The following is a 9,496-nucleotide window of genomic DNA, read 5'->3' on the forward strand; positions in this document are numbered from 1 at the left end:
ATTACAGGAAAAAGTTACAGAGTAAAATGTGAAGAAAAATGGCAGTTTTTTCACCCCAATTTCAACATGTTTTTATTTCAGCTGTTATTTTCTGTAGGAAACCCTTGTAGGATCTACACTGTGCTGAATTTATAATTTTATCTACGTTTCAGAACTGTTTAGCTTTCCAGGAACCTGCACTGGTTTCACACCCATTTCTATCACTAACTGGAAGGAGGCTAAAAGCATAAAATATAGTAGAAATGGGGTATGTCCCGTTAAAATGCCAAAACTGTGTTGAAAAATGTGGTTTTCTGATTCAAGTCTGCCTGTTCCTGAAAGCTTGGAAGGTGGTGGGTTTAGCACCGCAAACCCTTTGTTGATGCTATTTTCAGGGGAAAAAAACACAAGTCGTCTTCTGCAGCCCTTTTTTCCCATTTTTTAAACTAAATTTTTGCTGTATTTTTGCTAGTTTCCTGGTCTCCACCAGGGCAACCCACAAACTCCGGGTACCTCTAGAATCCTTAGGATGTTAGAAATAAAAGACACAGTTTGGCGTGGGTAGCTTATGTGGACAAAAAGTTATGAGTGCCTAAGCCCAAACTGCCCCAAATAGACAAAAAAAGGCCTGGCACCTGAGGGGGAAAAGGCCTGGCAGCGAAGGGGTTAACTGAGATCCCTGCTCCGGCAGCACCTTACTACCTAGTTTTTTTTTTGTTTAAATGATCTAGCAGTTTATAGATGAATTTGAGGAACAGTAGCTTCGATGTCATATATGATAAAGGTGCATTATTTTAAATTGTTATATGTATCAATAATTCAATATAGTTCTATATATACTTGAAATAGTTATCCTCATTTATTATTGGTATTTTTAGAAATAATATAATTCTGCATTTTATTTTGCAACATTTCTTTGTTTTATAGTGTAAGGTCAAATATAATTGTTTTTAAAATGGATATATATTTGTATAATTTCATATTTTTGGGAAATATGAAAATATTGTAAGTGCTATTTTTACAAATTAAAACGTAGTATTTCCTTTGTTTACATATTTTATTTTTAAATATTAATTGTATGGTGGTAAAATGACTAAAAATGTTTTTGTAACTTAATGGGTATTAATGAGTCTTTTATTGTTCCATAATTATTCTTAAAATATTTCAGAAAATTATATTTTTGCTATAAACTACTTTGTTGTTTATTTTTGAAAAAAATAATATGGGACATTTTTTTTAAGCTAATGTGGCCCAACGAGGCCAAAATCGCTGCACCAAATTTACGTATTGGTGCAATGCATGCATTACGCCACATTGTGTCACTTTGCACTACATGATGCCTACACCAGGCATAATATATGCAAAGGGGGCGTTCCCCTGCTAGGGGGCCAAACAAATGGAGCAAAGAAATCTAAGAGATTTATTTGTGTCATTTTTTGGCACTTTTTACACCTTCTCAAATCAGGCGTCAAAAGGAGGCATGCCATTGTTTACAATGGTCTCTATGGGCTTTGCATGATTAGCGTCAACATTTTTGCTGCTAATCCTGCAACGCTTGGAACTAGCATCAAAAGGTCTGACTATAGTTCCCTAACTACCGCCATGGTGCACACGTGGTGGCTTTAGGGAGTGATAAGGGGTGCAGGAAAAGTGGCACTGCACTGGGTGCAGCACAAGTTTTCTTTAATCAGGCCCTAAATTTTGTAGTGGATATTTTTGGTATAAGATAATATTATAATCACAATGTTTTAATATCGATATCTTTTGTTATAGATGTGCTTGCCATCTACATTATATGTAAATAAAGTCGATATTTTAGCAGTAGCTATTTTGAACTTGATATCATCGTATTTCGAAATTGTCACATCCTTCCCTTTTCTTGCAGTGAATGTCTATGAAATTAGAGCTGCCTCCATTTTTCACTTCTGTAGTTCATTATATGTATAATGACTATGCTGTTTGTTGTGTGCAATATGGAGATTCGCTTGAAGGGGTGGATGATTGATCCACTAATTAAAATACAAGGCTCCTACAAGGTATCACCATTGCTACGTTCTTTTGACCTTGGGCCCACTTCTGACATAACCGGTGTGATTCTTGGTCCAAAACTACACATCTGTCATTGGTGCGCCCATAAACATGCGTACATATCTTCAGCAGCGTGACCTTTTCATCCATGTAGCTGCTACACATCGTTACTGAACTTACTAGAACTTAGAGGGTGTCAGGTATTTTATTGTGTTTCAACCTTGTCCTACACACGAAACGGAAAACATGAAGTGTGTAATTATAGAGTGCCTTGCATGACATGTCTTTATTAAGAACCTTATGAATAGAGAATATTTGAATTGTGCGTGGGTTCTTCATCTTCTGACAGTAGCTTTGCCACCTGCGGCATTGTTGTTTAGTCAGAGTAAATTAGAATAATTATCTACAAGGCATTTAAGATTGCTTCAGTTTCAGATTTTCCATGAATTAAGGAAGGGACGTTAGGATTTGCTCTTTAAAATATTGTGCTAAAGGCTGGGCTAGGAGAATACATAATATAGGTAGAAACTGATTTTTGACATCCACCATCATCGTAAATTATTTAAAGCCCGTTTCAAGTGCAAAAGTAACTTACTGCATGGATGAAAACCTGGAAAAGTAAACATGCAAATTCAAATCTTCCAGGGATTTTGGGGCATATTTATACTCTGTTTGCGCCGGAATTGCGTCGTTTTTTTTTACGCAAAACTAACTCCATATTGATACTTTGGCGTTAGACGCGTCTAGCGCCAAAGTCCATGGAGTTTGCGTCATTTTTTAGCGTGGACACCTACTTTGCGTTAATGATATGCAAGGTAGGCGTTCCCGTCTAAAAAATTGACTCCGAGGCATGTGCGCCGTATTTACACTCCCGGGCAAAATTCACGCCCGGGAGTGGGCGGGTCAAAAAAATGACGTACGGCCGCTTTTGCGCCGTTTTTAAGCGCCTGGACAAGGCAGGCGTTAAGGGACCTGTGGGCTCGGAAGGAGTCCAGAGGTGCCCTCCCATGCCCCCAGGGACACCCCCTGTCACCCTTGCCCACCCCAGGAGGACACCCAAGGCTGGAGGGACCCATCCCAGGGACATTAAGGTAAGTTCCGGTAAGTACATTTTTTTTATTTTTTTTGTGGCATAGGTGGGCCTGATTTGTGCCCCCCTACATGCCACTATGCCCAATGACCATGCCCAGGGGACAGAAGTCCCCTGGGCATGGCCATTGGGCAAGGGGGCATGACTCCTGTCTTTGCTAAGACAGGAGTCATTTCTATGGGGGTTGGGAGTCGAAAAAAATGGCGCAAATCGGGTTGAAGCGAAAGATTTGCCTCAGCCTGACTTGCCCCATTTTTTGGCGCCCAATCTCCATATCCCTCTACGCCGGCACTGCCTGGTGTACGTCGTTTTTTTTTCACGCACACCAGGCAGCGCCGGCGGCTAACGCCGGCTAACGTCATTGATTAAATACGGCGCCCGCATCGTGCTTCAGAATGGCGTTCGCTGGCGCTAATTTCTTTGACGCAAAACTGCGTTAGCACAGTTTTGTGTCAAAAAGTATAAATATGGGCCTTAGAGTTTACAAGTACAGCAAAGGGGCAACCAAGTCTGACTAACAATAATACCGTTCCTCCACAAGTCATTAAAACAATGCCTGATAAATTAGGCTCATTCCACAGACAGAAGCCCTATTTTATGAGCTGTGCAATTCCCATCACACCACACCAACAATCATCACACCAATACATCTCTATTGACAGATCATATTGTGTCTTTATCATGTTAAACTGATACACTTATTCGAAGAATGTTGAGTGCTTTTTATCTTCACAAAGTGCATACAGATAATTTGAATATTTAATTTTTTTATTTTGCAATACCTTGAAATAATTACCACCAGACGCATTAAATAAAAATAGAGTAAACCGTTTTCAGCTGTTTTAAATATCTATATAAAAACCCAGTAAGATCAAGACAAAATGACAGTAAGAGCGTTATGAGGAATAATAACTACAAAACTATCTTGAGACTTTAAAATGCTGCCTTTGTAAAGCTCATCTTCTCAAGCTGTTCCTCACTTTTTGACTCATTATACCTCTAGATTTTAAACATCTATTTTGGTGTGAGGCCTGTTGACCAAGTCTCTTTCACCACACGAGCTTCCTAAAATGGATTCGCATTAGTCTTCCCTCCACCTATGTGGTTTTATAATATAATTTAATTATACTTTCAGGTTTGATTGTTTTGGCTATTTTAGTTGAATGACAAAAAAAAACTGTGTATAGGAATCCACAAGTCCTCTTTTGTAAGAGGAGGCTAAATATTGTATTTACGAGATATCCCCCCTTTATATTCAGGAGATAGTGTGTGTAGATTCGGTGGCCCTAGCAGAATTAATGAAACACGTTTCTTGTGGGGGGGAAACAAAAAGACCTCCCGTGCTTTGTAGAAATAGCCTAAATGACTATATGACATGTCCATCGTAAAATACTGTCGATATAACGACATGAAAGAGAGCATCAGAGAATACAATGTTAATCGTCTACAGCCGACACGTTTCATGACTTCAGTGATTTTTTTCAAGGCTGTAAAGAGCACACACAAATATCCAACTATAATCATACAACGATGAAAGGGATACATATGTTTAAAAAACACAGCTTGGTGCATGCGTCAAAAGTATGGTGTCAATGCCTATGTGAGAGCAAGGGAGTGCTGATAATACAGACAGCCCATCTTGAACTCTGCACTTGGACTCCGAAGTAGCTCCTGTCCAGTCCTGGACTCTTAGAAATAGGAAGGAAGATGCTGTGCTGTTAAAGTGCCATTAAGCCACTGTGCAGAATTGCACCAAGTTCACTGTAAAAAGTTACAGGAAATGTACAGGAATGACAGAATACAAGCAGCTATTGTTCATGGTGCTGTTGATTTGTTCACTAGATTTTTAACCGCAAAAAATGTTCGCATGTTGAAAGTGGAACACAAAGATTCATTTAGCGATAACATATAAGGCTCAATTGCAAATTTTAATATTGTATAATTATGCAGAATTTCACATACTGTTAAAGAAATGTGCATGATTATGCAAAAGCAAATTAGGTGAATTTCGCAAACACTTTATTTATTTCTCTGGCGGGAAATATTTCCCATGTGAATGGACCCCTTGTCCTTGGCCAGAGGTGATCTATTTCCCTTCCCAAAGTTACACCAGCGCCTTGCTGGAGTGAATTAAAGGCGTGTTTAGAGTAGAAAGGGGAGGAAGAATGTCTACAAATATGCAAGTTTGTAGATGTTCCCAAATGTTTAAGGCACACGATGGCTTGAAATTCCCATTTCCTACTCCTTGAGTGATATTTACAGCTCTGGAGATCTCTGCACTCATGGCAGAGGCTTGCTGCCCTCTAAATGGGTTCACGCCTGCCAGGAAGTACTTTCTGACTTTGTAAACTGAATAAAAAGGACAAATGTATTAATACAATTTCTTTTATGACAATTTTTGTCTCTGTGAGTGGACCCAACAGTTTTAATAGAATGCTGTTTTGGAATACGATACACTCTATTTTACATGTGTTTAGCTCTGGTTCTCTGAAATTAGTAACCAGTATTACAGTTAGTGAGATACTGCACTCCTGAAAAACTAGTTCTAGGAGGAACTCGTAGATGAGTTTCCACAGAATTCTGCGAGCAGGTGGAATTTTATCATGTCTTGCTGCTCACACTGATTTTTAGTGCCAGGAGCTTGTTCCATGCAGTGAAATCTATGCAAATGGCACCGTGAGGTGAGCAAGAGGATGCTGTTTCTTTCTGACGCTCGAGTAGATTTTCTATTTGAGCAGTAGCTTTCTCAGCAGCAGCTTTCTAAACACGAAGGGTAAGGACCTGCACTGACTGCCAATGTTGAGGAATCTCACCAGGATTTGCACTTGAGGATGCAAATTCTTACTCGCGCTCACCAACTTCACATTTGTGAGCCACGTGTGAGAACAAATTCCACCACACAGTGGAGTGTTTCTGAAGCTCTGTGCTCCAAGCAGAACGCTAAGTGGACAAAACTCTGTAAACTCCATCAGCAGAGCAGAATCTTTCACACAGCCCTTGCCAAAACTGTTTAGAATTGTGAATTTAAAACTGAAGCTAAAAGAATGCATAGACTGTTCAATGAGAGAGAATAGACTCATGGTACATTGGCATCTGCTCAAATTGGGCTGGGAATTGTTGGTGTGATAAGCTCCTCAATCCTAAATTATTGCGGAAAACTAACACACTCATATTTATATACTGCTAGTGCCACTGAGAAATTGTCCCAAATATTACATAAGTATTGGAAAGTTTAGTAATTTGATCTGGAGAATAAAGATTGTAATAATGACTATTCTGTGATCACATACAAAATTACATTCAACAGGAGACATGACCACCAAAATCGATCTTTCGCTTAAGAAAGGAGATAATTTGATGACAAGAGATATCAAGAGTTCATTTACATGTTATAGATGCAACATATGTGTCATTGTGAATTAAAGGCTATTTTTAAAAAGCATGAAGGACATTTGATGCTATTTAATACAGTGATTTGGCTTCCTTTCAGAAAAGCTGGAGAGCCAGACACAATATGTAATGCTATGTGTAGGAGGCTGGCTTGGCTTGCAGTGGGTACCAGAGGTACTTACACCTTGTGCCAGGTCCAGTTATCCCTTATTAGTGTAGAAGAGGTGTTTCTAGCAGCTTAGGCTGATAGAAGGTAGCTATGGCAAAGCAGCTTAGGCTGAACTAGGAGACATGTAAAGCTCCTACTGTACCACAGGTGTCATATGCACAATATCACAAGAAAACACAATACACAGAAGTACTAAAAATAAAGGTACTTTATTTTTATGACAATATGCCAAAAGTATCTCAGTGAGTACCCTCAGTATGAGGATAAGCTATATACACAAGATATATGTACACAAACCAAAATTATGCAGGTAATAGCAAGAAAAGTAATGCAAGCAGTGTAAAGCTACACTAGATTGCAATTGGAGCACATAGGTATAGGGGCAACACAAACCATATACTCCAAAAGTGGAATGCGAACCACGAATGGACCCCAAACCTATGTGAGCTTGTAGAGGGTCGCTGGGACTGTAAGAAAACAGTGAGGGTTAGAAAAATAGCCCACCCCAAGACCCTGAAAGGTAGGTGTAAAGTGCACCTACTACCCCCAGAAAGCACAGAAGTCGTGATAGGGATTCTGCAGGAAGAACAAACACCAGCAATGCAACAACAGTGGATTTACAGACCTGAGTACCTGTAAGACAAGGGGACCAAGTCCAATAGTCGCAACAGTGTCGAGAGTGGGCAGGAGCCCAAGAAATGCCAGCTGAGGGTGCAAGGAAGCTGCCACCTGTTGGAAGAAGCTTGGAGTTCTGCAAGAAATAAGTGGACTAGGAACTTCTCCTTTGGAGGATGGATGTCACACGTCGTAATGAAGCTAGCAGACATGTTCCCATGCAGAAAGACTGCAAACAAGCCTTGCTAGCTGCAAGGGTTGTGGTAGAGGTTTTAGGGTGCTGCTGTGGCCCAGAAGGGACCAGGATGTTGCCACTTGGATGAAGGAGACTGAGGGGGCGCCCAGCAAGTCAGGGAGCCCACACAGAAGCAGGCAGCACCTGCAGAAGTACCTGAACAGGCACTTGGAAGAAGAGTGAACTGGAGTCCATGTGAAGTCACAAAAGGGAGTCCCACGACGCCGGAGGACAACTCAGAAGGTTGTGCACTGCAGGTTAGAGTGTTGGGGACCCAGGCGTGGCTGTGCATGAAGGAATTCCTGGAAGAGTGCACAGGAGCCGGAGCAGCTGCAAATCACGCAGTACCCAGCAATGCAGTCTAGCGTGGGGAGGCAAGGACTTACCTCCACCAAACTTGGACTGAAGAGTCACTGTACTGTGGGAGTCACTTGGTCAGAGTTGCTGAGTTCCAGGGACCACGCTCGTCGTGCTGAGAGGGGACCCAGAGGACCAGTGATGCAGTCTTTTGGTGCCTGCGGTTGTAGGGGGAAGATTCCGTCGACCCACGGGAGATTTCTTCAGAGCTCCTGGTGCAGAGAGGAGACAGGCTACCCCCAGAGCATGCACCACCTGGAAAATGTTGAGAAAGCCGGCAGGATGAAGCAATACAAGGTTGCTTGTAGTCGTCTTGCTACTTTGTTGAGGTTTTGCAGGCATCCTGAGCAGTCAGCGGACATGCAGAGGAACTCTGATGAGCTCTTGCATTCGTTATCTGGTGAGATCCCCAAAGCAGAGACCCTAAATAGCCAGAAAAGGAGGTTTGGCTACCTAGGAAGGAGGATTGGGTACCAAGAGAGGTAAGAGCCTATCAGAAGGAGCCTCTGACGTCACCTGCTGGCACTGGCCACTCAGAGCAGTCCAGTGTGCCACAAACACCTCTGTTTCCAAGATGGCAGAGGTCTGGGACACACTGGAGGAGCTCTGGGCACCTCCCCTGGGAGGTGCAGGACAGGGGAGTGGTCACTCCCCTTTCCTTTGTCCAGTTTCACGCCAGATCAGGGCTGGGGGATCCCTGAACCGGTGTAGACTGGCTTATGCAGAGATGGGCACCATCAAAGCATTTCCAGAGGCTGGGGGAGGCTACACCTCCCCAGCCCTCACACCTATTTCCAAAGGGAGAGGGTGTTACACCCTCTCTCAGAGGAAGTCCTTTGTTCTGCCTTCCTGGGCCAGGGCTGCCTGGACCCCAGGAGGGCATAAACCTGTCTGAGGGGTTGGCAGCAGCAGCAGCTGCAGTGGAGACCCCGGAAAGGCAGTTTGGCAGTACCCGGGTTCTGTGCTAGAGACCCGGGGGATCATGGAATTGTCACCCCAATGCCAGGATGGCATAGGGGTGACAATTTCATGATCTTAGACATGTTACATGGCCATGTTCGGAGTTACCATTGTGACGCTGTACATAGGTAGTGACCTATGTACAGTGCACGCGTGTAATGGTGTCCCCGCACTCACAAAGTCCAGGGAATTTGCCCTGAACGATGTGGGGGCACCTTGGCTAGTGCCAGGGTGCCCACACACTAAGTAACTTTGCACCCAACCTTCACCAGGTGAAGGTTAGACATATAGGTGACTTATAAGTTACTTAAGTGCAGTGGTAAATGGCTGTGAAATAACGTGGACGTTATTTCACTCAGGCTGCACTGGCAGGCCCGTGTAAGAATTGTCAGAGCTCCCTATGGGTGGCAAAAGAAATGCTGCAGCCCATAGGGATCTCCTGGAACCACAATACCCTGGGTACCTCAGTACCATATACTAGGGAATTATATGGGTGTACCAGTATGTGAGAAGGTAGCCTCTTTCTAGCCTTGTTACCCCCACTTTTGGCCTGTTTGTGAGTGTATGTCAGGGTGTTTGTCACTGTTTTCACTGTCTCACTGGGATCCTGATAGCCAGGCCTCAGTGCTCATAGTGAAAACACCATGTTTTCAGTATGGTTGTTATGTGTCAC

The sequence above is a fragment of the Pleurodeles waltl genome, chromosome 3_1 (genome assembly GCF_031143425.1).
Source record: "Pleurodeles waltl isolate 20211129_DDA chromosome 3_1, aPleWal1.hap1.20221129, whole genome shotgun sequence".
NCBI lineage: Eukaryota > Metazoa > Chordata > Amphibia > Caudata > Salamandridae > Pleurodeles > Pleurodeles waltl.